This window comes from Gekko japonicus, unplaced genomic scaffold (genome assembly GCF_001447785.1).
Source record: "Gekko japonicus isolate JY-2015 unplaced genomic scaffold, Gekko_japonicus_V1.1 scaffold778, whole genome shotgun sequence".
Classification (NCBI taxonomy): Eukaryota; Metazoa; Chordata; class Lepidosauria; order Squamata; family Gekkonidae; genus Gekko; species Gekko japonicus.
In genome coordinates, this window is record NW_015162501.1 from 66,292 (window position 1) to 81,397 (window position 15,106).

At 43.6% G+C, this 15,106-nt stretch overlaps 1 pseudogene; it reads left to right on the plus strand.

The window, feature by feature from the left end:
* Positions 1-771: 771 nt before the first annotated feature.
* Positions 772-15,106, plus strand: part of LOC107106028 — a 36,821-nt pseudogene continuing 22,486 nt past the window's right edge.

The following is a 15,106-nucleotide window of genomic DNA, read 5'->3' on the forward strand; positions in this document are numbered from 1 at the left end:
ATTTTTTTTATTATATTTATACCCCGCCCATCCTGCGAGCAGGCTCAGGGCAGCTTGAGGTTTCTTCTAATTTGCAATGCCTTGGGTGGTACATCCGGGAATGCATAGATTTCCTTCTCATTAAATTTAATGTGGCCGTTCTTCTTAGCTTCTTGTAGGACTCTATTTTTTAAGCGTAAGTCCAGAAATTCAATCAGAATGTCACGGGGTCCTTTGCGCATATCCGCAGCCATTGGACCTAAGTGGTATGCTCTCACCAGCATTGGAGCTAAGCCGTCTTCAAAGGTCATTACCGACGTCAGCCATGTTGCCAGGAAAGAGGTAAGTTCTTTGGATCCCTCAGCATGTTCGGGAAATCCTCTAAATTTAAAAAAATTATCTCAAAAGTTCCATTTCCATAGCTTGCGGGGATGTTAATCCTAATGCCTTCAGGAGGGCCTCTCCAGACTCAAGGTTGTCTGCCTGGTAGTTCACTCCTTGATGTCGTACTTGTAAATAACCTCTCTGTGACCATCTGTTCTTGATTCCTGCTTCATTGAGGTTTGCTGTGATCGGCTTATTTATTTATTTTTTATTTTATTTATTATATTTATACCCCGCCCATCCTGCGAGCAGGCTCAGGGCAGCTTGAGGTTTCTTCTAATTTGCAATGCCTTGGGTGGTACATCCGGGAATGCATAGATTTCCTTCTCATTAAATTTAATGTGGCCGTTCTTCTTAGCTTCTTGTAGGACTCTATTTTTTAAGCGTAAGTCCAGAAATTCAGTCAGAATGTCACGGGGTCCTTTGCGCATATCCGCAGCCATTGGACCTAAGTGGTATGCTCTCACCAGCATTGGAGCTAAGCCGTCTTCAAAGGTCATTACCGACGTCAGCCATGTTGCCAGGAAAGAGGTAAGTTATTTGGATCCCTCAGCATGTTCGGGAAATCCTCTAAATTTAAAAAATTTATCTCGGGTCCTGTGTTCCAGCAATAGTATTTTTTCTTTGGCCCATGTCTCAGAATCCTGCAAGTTTTTAACGTCTTCTTTGTTAGCTGTTGAGGTTTCTAGTGCTATGTCGGCAGTCTGTGCAACTTTCTGCATTGAGAGTTGCAATGCGTCCATTTGCTCTGACATGGATTTAAGCAGTGTATTTATATTGTCCAACATCTCATTTTTAAATAGTCTCAGGGTATCCATGAGGTCTTTTTTAGTCAGAGGGGAGTGTGTTGGAGCCGCAGTCATTTGTCTGGACACCATTTTGTCCTCGAGTTGACGCGGCCCATGTGAAGTTCCACTCACTTTTTCATTAGGAAAATAGGATTTTAGTTGGTTTACCTCTGTTTCCACCAATCAATTTTTCATTCCATTCGATCTTCCCATAGTTTGTAAGCCAGTACTGCTAATGGTTGTTTAATATTTCGGCGGGATTTGGAGGTGTCTCTTGGAGTACACTCAATTGACGTCTGCCATTAAACTAGCCGACGCTCCTTCCCGGCTGACATTTCTATTAATAAAACAATGCTATACTATACTAACCTATGCTATGCTATACTAACCTAAGGGGCTGTGGTGGCTCAAGTGGTTAAGACACTGAACTGCAGACCAGAAGGTTGGTAGTTCAGCAGTTCAAGACCCGAGTGCCGCATGACAGAGTGAGCTCCCTTCTCTGGTCCCAGCTCCTGCCAACCTAGCAGTTCGAAAGCAAGAAATTGCAAGTAGATAAATAGGTACCACTTCGGTGGGAAGGTAACAGCATTCCATGCACCTCGGCGTCTAGTCATGCCAGCCACATGACCACAGAAATGTCTTTGGACAGCACTGGCTCTTCGGCTTGGAAACGGAGATGAGCACCGCATCTCTACAGTCAGATTCGACTGGCTTTGAGCAAGGGAAACCTTTACCTATACTAACCTATCCATTTGTTCTACCTGTGAAATCATATTAGCTCCTATTATGTGAATCTACAGGTTTCGCAAAAACTCTGTTCAGAAAATGTGTGAAATAGCCAAGAAATAGAGTTGACAGCTCCAGTCATGAGGAAACATATAACAACTGGGCTTCATATATTCTAAGGAAAGCCTCATCCACTTGCCTCACTGGAGAAAGCAGCATCTTTCATGCATACACACAGATAATTTTTGATGTACACTATATTGCATATGGCATGTCTTAGCCATAGAACTCCTGCACCTCCTGTGTAAAATGGGCACAGATCTAGATGGCATTCAGAAAGTGTGTTCTTTACACTGTTTGCCTGTAGAGAGTATGATTGAATTTCAGGTAAAGCTTTAAATGCCAACAGGGTTAAAGTACTTGGCTCAGGATCTATGTTTGACTTTCATTTAAAGCCTTTTTTGTGGGTGGCTACCTTGACTTGGTGCACATGATTCAGGGGAATACTAGCACCTGACACTCTCCACATGCAGCCCCAACTCTTTGAAATCCTTTTAGATTTAGGGTGATTTCCCACTAGCGCTGCTCCGGGCTCACTCTTCACTTTTGCCTCGATGGTAGGTGTCAATTTCACACAAGCTGCTGCGCTGCATTTTGCCTCGCAGCTTCGTGCGATTTCCCCCGCGTCTACTCAATCCTGTTTTTTGAGGATTGAGTAGACGCGGGGAAAATCGCATGAAGCTGCGAGGCAAAATGCGGCCGTGCAGCAGCTTGTGCACGAAGCTGCGAGGCAAAATGCGGCCGTGCAGCAGCTTGTGTAAAATTGACACCTACCATCGAGGCAAAAGTGAAGAGTGAGCCCAGAGCAGCGCTAGTGGGAAATCACCCTTAATGTAACACATTTACCATGAATATCAGTAGGATGTGGATTGCATCTTACATTATGTATGTTTGCGTAACAAGATGCACGCAATGGTAATTATAATGTAAAGGGCAAAATGCTTTAAGGAACATACCTATCATTAATGAATTTATAAAACTGTGCTTTGAAAAAACACAGAGGTTCCCCAAAGTGCCTTAGGTCAACATTCCATGACTGAATGCTCCATCTAGCTATCTATTTTCATCACCTCTTAACATGGAGGAGGATAGATATATTGTTTGATATTTTAATTCACAATTGTGTTTTATTGCACTTAACTGTAATATATAATAATAACATTTTTGTTTGTCATTGGGGAATATAAGAGGTTATAAGTAGGCAGTCAACATTCTAGCAAAAACTTGTCACTGTATAGAAAGTTCTGTTGAAAATGACCTTGTCATGAAAACTAGTCTTCACATGGAGTTTGCTTGAAAATGTCGCTTTGTGGCAGTTGCTCCAGCAAGTGAGCTAGTATGTATGCACTAATTTACTCAGGCTGCAGCCAAGCATTCCTGGCTGTGGCTCCCTACAGTATGAAAATGGAGCATTCCCTTAGGGGCTAACTTACATTGCAGGCTGGTAAACATGAAATGGCTCATTGCCACGCAGCTTCCATGTAACAACCTTTCTGAGTTGTCTTTCATCTTATAAATTTCCATGGGATCACAGGATTAGACATATTATAGCTTGAAAATAACTAATCCAATGAGGGGCTGGTTTATTCTCAGCACTTTACAGAATAAATTGTAGTTCCTGTCACTAATGTCATAAATAGCTCTCTCAGCCCCCCTTTCCATACTTGCATGAGCTGCGTGAGAGCAATTGAGCGGGTTTATGGTATTTTCTAAGTGCTACCCACAAACCCACTCTGGTCTATGAACTAAACTCTTTGGTAGTCTGGCACCAAACAGAGTCTACTTTGTTTCCCTCATTTCCTCCTGCTAGTGCTCTGGTCCACTAGAGGTTTGTGTGTGTGGGTGTGTCTGTGAATGTAAGACTGGAAGACATCTATATAGGCAGAATTTGTCCCTTTCTCCTCCCTTCCCTCATCCAGGCTCCAAGATGGGAAATCAAAACTGGTCCATCTTGGCTCCCTCGATTGCTTGACAAAATTCTGAAATTTGTCCCCCAGACTCCCTTCAGTTCCCAGAGCATCCATCATTATATTTTTCTGACTGTAACTCAAGACATAACTGCTCAGCTCATAAATGTGTGTTTCCCTAGGACACAATTCCTCCTCTCCTTTACAACTAGTAGGTGTCATGCCATACTATCATTATATGAACGTTTACCATTATGAAGAATTTGGGAAGGGCTGCAGAGTTAGGGACAAAATGCAATGCATATTTTTATAGGGATCTCAACCACCATCCCTCTCTAGCATTCCCTAGAGCCCACAAAGGCAAGTGAATGAGTAGGGTTGCAGAGATGGAGTGCAGAGATGAAACTTGTGGCATAGAAAACTCTCTTTTGATACTGTTCTGATAATCAGGTCACACTGGTTGGTTTAAATGCTGGAGGATGTTATCCAGAAAATGATTTAAATCACTAACAATTCTGTTTTCTGTCTGGCATGTTGTGTTTAATGGAAGAACAGCAGGCATATTTCATTTGATTATTCAGTGAGCAATAGATAAAGATTATGCTTTCAATTTGCTATAATTATTACTGATGTGCAAAAAGCATTCGATGTGATGCACTCTCTTATCATTCATTCTTGGCCATTTGTTTTCTGATAATCTGCATGCCAAAGAATGAAGTCTGTCCAACAACTCAGACCCTGAAAGTAACTCACTAACTGCTTTAAATCTAATCACAAGTAGATAGCTGTTTCTTATGCACAGGAAGGCGGAGAGAATGATATATATGTCTAAATAGTAATATACTTTCAGGCAAGCTGGGAACAGGGCTGTTTGTATGATTATACTTTGTCTGCAGATACCAATGGAAAAAATGTTTGTAGGATGTCTCACAGCCAAACTTTAGCATTGTAAATGAACAGGCATTTTTAAGTCTGTAGGATGTCTCACAGCCAAACTTTAGCACATTGTTCTACCACAAAGAATTTTACTTGCTATGTAAAGTTTTCCATCTTTAGTGTATAGAAACTTTAGAGAAGACTTTGGATTTCCCAAACATTTAAGAACGTTGTGTTTTAATGGATATCTCTCAAATCTCACTTCAGGGTCAACAACAGTAGATAGGATTCTGGATTGCTTCAAAATTGCACCTTTCTACACTGGAAAATCCCCCTCTCTCATGAGGGGGAAGTTTTTTGCTTGAGAATAAACCTTTTTACTTTTGGTCATAACATATCAATACACATATGTGTACACACACACGCATCAAAATGTATCAAAGCAAACTCCTTCCATTTTTAACATCAGTCACTTTTCTTGGTAAGGCTTCATGCAGACAAATACAAAAGCTGAAAAGCATATAGCCAGACATTGTGTCTACTTGAGATTTATATCTGTATGCAGTGTTATATGGAAAATTTATAAAATAAAATATTTTTTTAAAAGGTGGTCAGCAAACAACAAACTATGAAAAGGGGCTGATAACGTCAATTTAGAATTCTGTTTTAAAACAATTCTCCACCAATCCTCGCAGTTCAAATTCTATGTTGCATTTTCATAAGTATCTAAGAAGAAATGTCCTTTTCGCATCAGATCGTTAATTAATCTATAGTCTTAAAAATGTTTTAAGATTCTAAATAAAGCAGAGGAGGATAGACTTACCTGGGCCCCAGTTGAGGGCCTATGGGGATGATGAGGGAGGCAATGTGGGTCTGTCTGTCTGGGCTGGTGGCATGGCTGGCAACGGTTGGGGAATTCTCTGGAGCTGCATGAGCTCCCCAATCGTCCTTTCTCCCAGCTTGGCCAATGAAGTGTGGCTTGGCATGGCTGGGGCAGGGCTGGCAAACTGTACAGAGGGAGTACACTTGGAAGGCTTAATAGTAAGTTCTGCCAGGCCACCTGGCTCAGTCTGCCTCATCATTTTCCCCACCCATCCCTCCTTTGGTTTCTTGCATTTCAGGTGTTTGTCAGGATTTCTGTATACCTTCAGGTGTTTATTTTATTTCTATTTATTTTAGTTATGATATTTTTATCCCACTTTCCCCTGCAACTGGGCTCAGGTTGGGGTACAGTGCACCAACAAAACACATAAAAACAATTCATATAATTTAAGTTAAAATCTAAAAACTCAACTAAACCTACGTGATGGTGAGATGGAATACACAGACCTCAGGGATATAACTGTATAAATTCTGGGAAGGGCTCTCAAGGTAATAATTGGGCCCAGCCCCCAGCCTATAATACAAGTTGTTATAACAAATAGCCTAGGCTGGTTGAAAGAGGGGCTGGTTGGAGCAGGGGAGGCCAAATATAGGGAGGCACCTGCTGCCTCAACCAAAAGCCTGGCGGAACAGATCTGTTTTACAGGCCCCGAAGAATTGCAATAAGTCCCACAGGGCCCTGATCTCAATTGGGAGCACATTCCACCAGGCCGGAGCCAGAGTCAAAAAAGGGCTGCCTCTGGTTGAGGTTAGGCAGATGTCTCTTGGGCAGGGGATTACCAGTAAGTGTTTTTCTGCGGAGCATAAGGCTCTTCAGGGAACATATTGGTAGAGGTGGTCCTGCAGATATTTTGGTCCTTGACCACATAGGGCCTTAAAGGTTAATACCATAACCTTGAGCCTAATCCGGTACTCAATTGGCAACCAATACAGTTGGCAAAGCACTGGCTGTATGGCTACCCACAAAGACGTCCCAGACAGGAGGTGTGCCACTGCATTTTGCACCAACTGAAGTTTCCAGGTCAGATTCAAGGGTAGCCCTGCATAGAGCAAATTACAGTAATCCAGTCTGGAGGTGACCATTGCATGGATCACCATTGCCAAGTTGCAGGAGGAGAGATAGGAAATCAGCTGCCTGACCAACCAGAGATGGTAAAAGGCTGATCTGGCAGTGTTTGTGACCTGGGCCTCCATTGAAAGTGAGATATCCAGGGTCACTCCTATGCTCCTGACCGTTGGTGTTGGCACTAGAACTGCCCTGCCAGAGGTGAGGAGTTTCCCTCCCAACGACTCAGGTACAGGACCTCCGATTTCGATTGATTTCATTTCAGCCAGCTCTGCTGTAACCAACCAGCCACAGCTTCCAAAGCCTCAACCAGAATATCTGGGGTGAAGTCCATCTGTCCATCTATCAGCAGTTATAGCTGTCAGCATACTGGTGACAACCCAGCCCAAACCCCTGGATTAACTGGGTACGAGGGCACATATAGATGTTAAACAGCAGTGGGGAGAGGATTGCCCCCTGAGGGCTGCTGCATACCAAAAGGTAACATGGAGATACCCTCTCCCTAAGCACCATTATCTTTTCTCTGTCACAACTGCGTTGGGTAGTATCAGCATAGGATCAGATCCATTTTTTGGGGGGAAGGCAGCCTGTGGGCCCATATTCCCCATATATGGGGATCTCCTTAAGGGATTTTGGGGTGAGGGCTTACAGGGGACAAACCCAGCTTGGGGGCTGTCAGGTTGTTAGCCACAACACCTGGATCTCTGTTGAGTGATGGGGGAATTTAGCTGAGAGACCTTTTCTTAATAGGTGTGCAAGCTTGGGATTGTCCTCCAACTATACCAGAGCCAGAACTCTCTTGGAGTGGCACATATGACAGACAGGAAATATCTTTTGGAATATCCCTAATACATTCAGCTAATTAAATAAAAAATATCACACATGGACACAAGAGCTAAGAAATAAAGGGTGGAGGTGATCTTAAGATATCAGAGACAAAAGAGGGCAAAGCGTCGATGGGGTAATAGCTACCTTCCGAAGAGAGGAGTCTGCGATGAAGAGTAGACAGTTTGGCTGGCAAGCCCATCCACGAAGATCTAAGAGAGATGGGGGATCCAACTGGTATGCATCCCAGGAGACTGAACCAAAGATGGCTGGTTTGGGAGCACAGATATAGGAAAACTGTGCCTGCAGGGTAATGAGGCACAACAGGGAAATGATCCCAAATGGACTGGAATGGCCGGTAATGGCTCAAAAAGGGGTTGTGGACAAAGAAAGTCCAGGTTTGGGAAGAGAAACCTTTGTTAGCAAGGAAAATGGGTGATTGTATAGCCTTGGCTCTGTTAATGGCTGGACTATCACAGGAACAATGATGACAAAAGACAATGTCTGGGATGGTCCCAGTATTGGGGACAAAGTCCAGAGGTGCAGGTATAAGACATAATGCTGGAATGCAGAGATGCTGGCATCTTTTGAAGTGGTGAAACTAAGGCAGCTACATGCTGGCTGTATCTGAGCTTAATTGCTGAAGGAGTCAGAGTGATGGTCCTGAGTACATGTCTGGGCTTGTTGGCTTTGCACATAGAGAGGGCTAGACTTGCCCAATGCCAACTTTGGCTCTAAACTGTCTGAGATACCATCCTTCACGATGCAAGGGGAGGCTTTTGCTAACATGGTGCCCTCAGTCAAGTGGCAGTGGAGATCATGCATGCAGCAGAGTCCCAGCCAGTTAAGGAAAGGCAAGATGGGGGGTGTGTGAAACACATCTCATATGCACGGAAAAGACATATTGGCAGCTTGCTGACACACCTTTGGCCCTAAACTGTCTGAGATACCGTCCTTCACGATGCAAAGGGAGGCTTTTGCTAACATGGTGTCCTCAGTCAAGTGGCAGTGGAGATCATGCAGTGGCCTGCGCCCATGTGGAATTCTGTCTCCTGTCATCCCATGGGTGGGATCAGGTACATTGGCCAGCAGGCAGGCAGGTCAGCTGATGCCAGGATCCATTGCCCCATGCTGTGACATGGCTCTGACAGCTTGTCTAACCAGTAAAGTTGTGGCCATTTTCACTTCGGAAGGTTGCCATTGTTCTTGCATTCGCTGAGGCTTGGGTGGTTGCCTTGCCGTCTCCTTGCCCCTTTGGTGCTGGGTCTGCAATTTGTTTTGTATTTGGATTCACTTCCCTCATTTTGTGGTTTTTCATACGTGCAGCATATTTCATTGCAAGACTGGGTAAACAGCACACAAAGATAACTTCATAGCTGTGGTGTAATCTCTAGGTGTACCCTCTGTATGACCCTGGCTCTGACAACATGTGGTGATAAAACCTGAACTGACCTAGCTGTTAGCTTCCGGATTGCAGCTACTTCTCACTACTAACCCAGTTTCCTTAAATACATACAGGTTGATACATTATTTAATTTCTGAAATACTGCTTGTTTACATCTGTCTTTTCGTAGAAAGAACTAGCTGTAAAATGAACATACAGTGATGTGAAAAAGAGATTGCTTGATAATCATGGTACAAACTTTAGATCTGGAAAGGCCCATAAAAGGATATCATTCAGACACTTTCCATATCTCTCAATCGTTTGTAAAGTACTCTGATTTCCAGGAGGGCTGCTTTATAAACAGTGTTGCAGTTAGTGACAGTGGCAAAATGTTATAAGCTTCGGATGGTGATCCAACGAGGAACATTAAAATTGCCCAAAGCAGAGAGACTTCTTGGAGATGGGAGGGAATCTCTTCTAGCTGACTTTTGAAATGATAATTAACATTTATGTGTCATTTTTATACATAAAAGCAGTTGAAAGCATGATTAAGAGTCCCAGCACATATATTTGAAAAACACTGGTATGGATCATCTTTCTTGGCATATTCAGAAATAAAAATGAAATTACATTTCTGTTGACCCCAGTAGCAACTCTGACTAATTATGTACCTCCAGTCTTTTTTTGATAAGCTCTCTATTAAAATTCTGTCATCAGAATGATTAACACGAGCTCTTATGGTTTCCTGTGTATGTGCTCGGAATTATGAAAATGTCCTTCTGTATGAGCAAGAACAATCGCAATCAGTAAAAATAATGGACATCACTTATTACATTAATCAGTGGTATGAGGCTGAGATCAGCATGAGTCCAGCAAAGTTTTCAATGTCAGGACGGACCCTGAATCCTGTTGGAATGGAGCTTCTCTTTCTGGCTCTGGCTCTGCAGTAATCAAGACAAACAACCCAGACTCCCTCACCAATATTTCCTTTCACAAAAACCATTAAAACACAGCCATCCTAATTCAACAAGAGGGATTCATGTGCAGAAGCAGGACTGGGATGACTTGATCTGACTTTAGATACTGATGGGGATGATGTGCATCCTCATGGGAGGCCACTCGCTGTTGCATGCGTTATAAGCTTTGGTGTCTTTCCTGGGCTTGGAACCTCCCTTAGACAAAGGGTTCCCTGGAAAAACTCATTGGTAACCCTCCACCACCACTCAGGACCTCCTGAGAACATCTAGACTGTCCTGCTGAGAAGGTATTCTTCCAGTGCAGTGCTACACCAGTTAACAAAGTGACAGGGTAGAAACCCTAGAAAGTACCTTACAACCAACTCTGTGGCACCTGTGCAGTCTAGCAACTCGGGAAAGAGATTAAGAGAAATACCCCAGAGAAATAAATTATACTAAGGCCCCTGCCACACGGCAGGGGAAAAGCCTCTTAAGGCGTGGCTTTTAAAAGCCGCGCCAACGTTGAGGTGCCGCGGCGGGATCCCACAGATCCCCTGGCCGCGGCGCCTTTTCTCCCCGGCACGATCAAACGCCGGGGAGAAAACATGGCCCGAACGGGAGCCGGCCGAATTGCGCATGTCCGGGCATGTGCAGTTCGGATCCGGGCCGGGGTTGAGCCGGCGCAAGGAAGCGCCGGCGATCAAACGCCCCGGTTGCTGCGCCACTTCCCTTTAAACCACCTAGGTAGGTGGTTCAGTTTGCGGCGGCGTTTCCTGGGAATGGGACAGTTCGGCCACGGAAGCAAGACACTTCCCAGATGTTGTGGTGTGATCGCGCCGGTTTGATCCGGCCCCGAACTGTCCCGCTCCCGGACCAAATCGCCGCGTGTGAACGGGACCTAAGTGAAGCAAAAAAAAAAGTCTTTAAAATGGGTTTATTATAAAAGAGGAGGGGGGAAATGGGAAAGTCTGGTTAGATTGAAAAGGCAGTGGGAGAAGGGCAAAAACAGAATACAGGGAAGGACCCGCAGCAACAGCATCACAGACATGTTCAAATGAAGAGCAACTCAGTGGAATTAACTAAACTAGACACACATTACCTAGGCTATAGCAGTTTCCTCAGAGAGTATATGCCAAATTACCGGCAGTTATAAGAAGTAGGGGTCATTGGCCCCTACTCAATCTCCTGTGGACTCAGTTTCTACCGAAAACTGAAGGGAAAATCCCAATGTTTATGGTAAATGGAATTGGTCCCAACCCAGCCTCCTTTGTAAGAACGACAAGCAGCCTTAGCAAATACCATGCAAAGCTCCATCTCTGATCTTTGAGGTAACTGTTACCATCAGAGCTGTACAAAATACAATCCCACCTCATCAAGAATTTAGTAATGGCTCTGAACTTCCATGACGTGGAGGTGGTCTGGTTCAAACTGGTTTGCCCTTTGCCCAAAAAGGAGTAAGTCTGCCAGGATGGTCCAGTGCGGAATGGAAGTGAATGGGTCATTCTAATGTAACCAGGGGTTACATTACATTACAGATCCCAGACACTCTAGGTGGCACTCTGAGCTTCAATAAGTTTTAGGATTTTTGTCTCACTATAATTGGCTAGGGCCTCACAGTTAAAAGTCAAAACAATCTTGTTTTCATGTACAAGTATGCAGCTGGGGTGGGGAGTGGGAAGCTACAATAATTCCTGGCCTGATTTGTCTGTACTTACAGATGCCACTGTATTCACTAATTCTCCTTTTTCTCTGGTAGAAATACTCTTTACTCCAGGAAGTAAATAAAGGCTGCATAAGGCTGCATTAAGCATAAGAACCATTCAACAAAAGGACTTTCTTCTTAATAAGCATGGCTGAGATCACATCTTTGCTGCCAAAAAAGGGAAGAATGCAGACTTCAAACAGACGTAATCTCTCAGCTCTTTAGTTTCTAGGGATATTCAGAAGTATTCTGAGTTCTAAAAGTTTACACACTTCCTCATTTCTTGACAATAGGAGCGATTAGGATGCCAACATGTCTAAGAAGCAATCTTCTACAGAAAGAGCTCACTCCATGCCTAATTTATCTTACTTCTGTAGTTGTTTCATTGTCTCAGATACCGTAGATAATATGGCATAATTTATGTATTTATCTTCATCTACAGTCTGCACGTCTTGCTGAAACTCAAGGTGGGTCACACATTTAAAACAATGCCATAAGAACAGCATAAAACAACAATGAATAAAACTTGATTACAAAATTAGAGAACAGTGTACCAAACCCAGTATAATGATACAGTATAATAGCATAATACTGCAGCAAACAATGCAACAGGTTTTGGAAATAGAGCTGAGAGCTTATTACCTTATTCAGTACTCCCTGGAATTATACCCCCCCCCATCCCTAGCTACATGCCTTTTAAAAAGGTGATTAAGACTAGGGGAGTTTAGTAATTGCCTTCAAATAAAGAGCAGAAGACTAATTATTTTCAGGTATGTAGCTTAAAATGGCTAGAGGCCAATTTCTTTTCTGATGATTGGGTGAGCTCAAGAGGATGCACATTTGCTTCCAGGAGTGGCTCTCCCATTACACTAGAAGTTATTACCTGAAGTAAGAGGTGCCTGGACATGGGGGGGGGGGGAGAAAAAGCTGTACTTTTTTGCCTTTCCTGACTTTGCAGGAAATACGACAGGGCCCCCAGAGGTCCTTGTATGATCGATCCAATTTACTCTTTAATATTCAGATCGAATGACTTAAAATTTTTCTAGCTGAATAAAGTTTTGTCAATTTATTGTCAATGATTCCCATTGTTTGAGATAATTGTGTTTCTGGCTGTTATCAAACAATGGGTGGTGTAATCTATAACACAATGACCTCTCCCCAGTTGTTGCCGTAACCGAGCTGTGGCATCACTGCCTATATATATATGTATTTACTGGATTCAGTTTATTTTACTGTGATGTGACTGATCAGTTCGTCTTTCTGATGGCTGACCAATTCATACAAAAGTAGTCTCTTCGGGGTTTGTATACTTCAGGATGTATTGAGTATAATTCCTTTTCAAAGAGTCAGGCACCTGTGCTTGTAAAAGTCAAACAGCACAGTTCTTTATTTCGCAGAAAACTCAACAGGGGGATGGGATATATTTACAAAGGATATTTTGATACTTTGTAGAATAAACACTTCACTTTGCCTTTACATAGGCTGTATGCTTATCACTCAGTTTGACTCAGATATTCTTTAGTTCACAACACCCATCTATGATCCTACTCTCCAGTAACTGTTTTGTGGTTAACCTTTGGGCTTTATTTGCCTGGTTCCTTGAGTCTTACTGGTGCAACTACCCCAGCTCTCCAGACTCTTCAGACCCTTAGCCCTTCCTTAGCCACATTTATCAGTTCCTTTGGAGCAGTGTCTCTGGTGTTTGTGACCACTGAGGTTTTATATTGTGCACTCTCTGTTCACTCTCCACTTTACATTAGAGGATACCAGTGCAGAGTGCTATTCAGCCACAGTTTTCCACACAAACTGCTATCCGGCTGATTCCACTGAGCCCAGAGGCTTATGTCCTCTTCAGAGCTCTCCAGTTAGCCGACTACTAACTTTCTTCCAACTGTCTCTGCCCAACTGTCAGCTCTCAACTGTCAGCTGTTCACAGTTATCTGTCACTCACTGAGAGTTCCGAGCCAACTGGCCCCGAACACTCTCAGTCACATGACTCAGCAGCTCCTTTGTTTACCTGCTGCTGTTCTCAAATCTTTAATTTCGTCACATAATCAGGAGGGGGGAATATTTGTGAAGCTCTGTTGCTAAGCTCTGAGTCTTGAGGAGGTTTTGTTTCAGATGTGGCCCCTTTTACTCCTATCATACTAGCTAGGGCCACGGGTATAGAATGGGAGTAGCTTAGGCTCATTTTACGCTTCTAGGCAGGGATGGATTGGATGTTTAGGGCACTGGAAAAAGTCCTGGTGGGCCTCATGGAATCCTGAGTGAGGTGAGACACAGCTTGCAGCTTGTGGCCATGAACTGGCAACCTTCACTATGCATCTAGGAGGGTGCAAGCCTCCACTGCAAGCCAGTGCCCCCCATCTTGCTTGATTCAGGCAGGAGCTGCAGAGTCAGGCAGGAGCTGACTGGAGGCCTCAGCCACATGCAAGGTGGGTGGGAAGTGCCACTGCATGCTGGTAGCCCTTGCTATGTGCTAGGCAGGAATAAACTGCTGCCACAAGCCAGCAACCTCTACGTCACATGAGGTGGGCAAGAACCAATGGCCCCAGTGTGCAACTAACAACACTGGTAGCTGCTGCACAACTCAGCTAGATTTTTCCCAGGGAGAGGCTGCTAGGGAGAGGGAAAGATGAAGACAGAGGAACAGATAAAAGAAGGTTGACTGGTAGGTGAGCAGAAGAGAAGGATGCAGGAAAAAAGAGAGGCTATGAGGGCTGCCAAGGATGGAAAAGAAGGAATAGTGGGGGAGGGGAAAATAAGTTGCATCCTGCAAGTCATTGAGGCTCTCTTGCTTGTTATTTATAATTTAGAAAATGTTATGCATTCAAATCAGATCTCTTTATCTTACATCTAATTCTGAGTCTAGTTGCTAGCATGTGGATCAACCCCCCCTCCCGTACAATAAGGACAAGAATGAATTAGTGCCGAGCCTCTAGGCCAGTGATGGCGAACCTTTTAGAGACCGAGTGCCCAAACTGCGACCCAAAACCCACTTATTTATCGCAAGGTGCCAACATAGCAATTTAACCTGAATACTGAGGTTTTACTTTAGAAAAAACAACTCATACATTAACTTAAGATGATCCAAACAAAGTAAGGAAAGCAATCCCAAATGCTTTCATTTACTTAAAATTATTTGGCAGAGAATTCGACACTTCAATGATGGTCTGGGCTCTGAGTGCCACCTCTGGCACCAGCCCAAGGAGAGTGCTCTGAGTGCCACCTCTGGCATCCATGCCATAGGTTTGCCACCACTGCTCTAGGCATATAGAAAAGTCTTCAGTGTAACCAAAAAAATATGTTTGTGGGGAGAACATAAATGAAAATATTTCAAGGGCCAAGATCACACAAGACTATGTTACAAGATCTTGGTGACCATTTTGGATTGTCTAGGCAATCACAGACAATTTTGCTGGTACTCTCTGTGGTTTCCTGGTCAATCCAAAATCATAACGTTCCTCATCAAAGGCTCCTAAGTAAGCTAAAAAATCACAGGATAAAAGGACAAGTCCTTTCGTGGATCAAAAACTGGCTAATTAATAGGAAACAGAGAGTGAGTATAAAT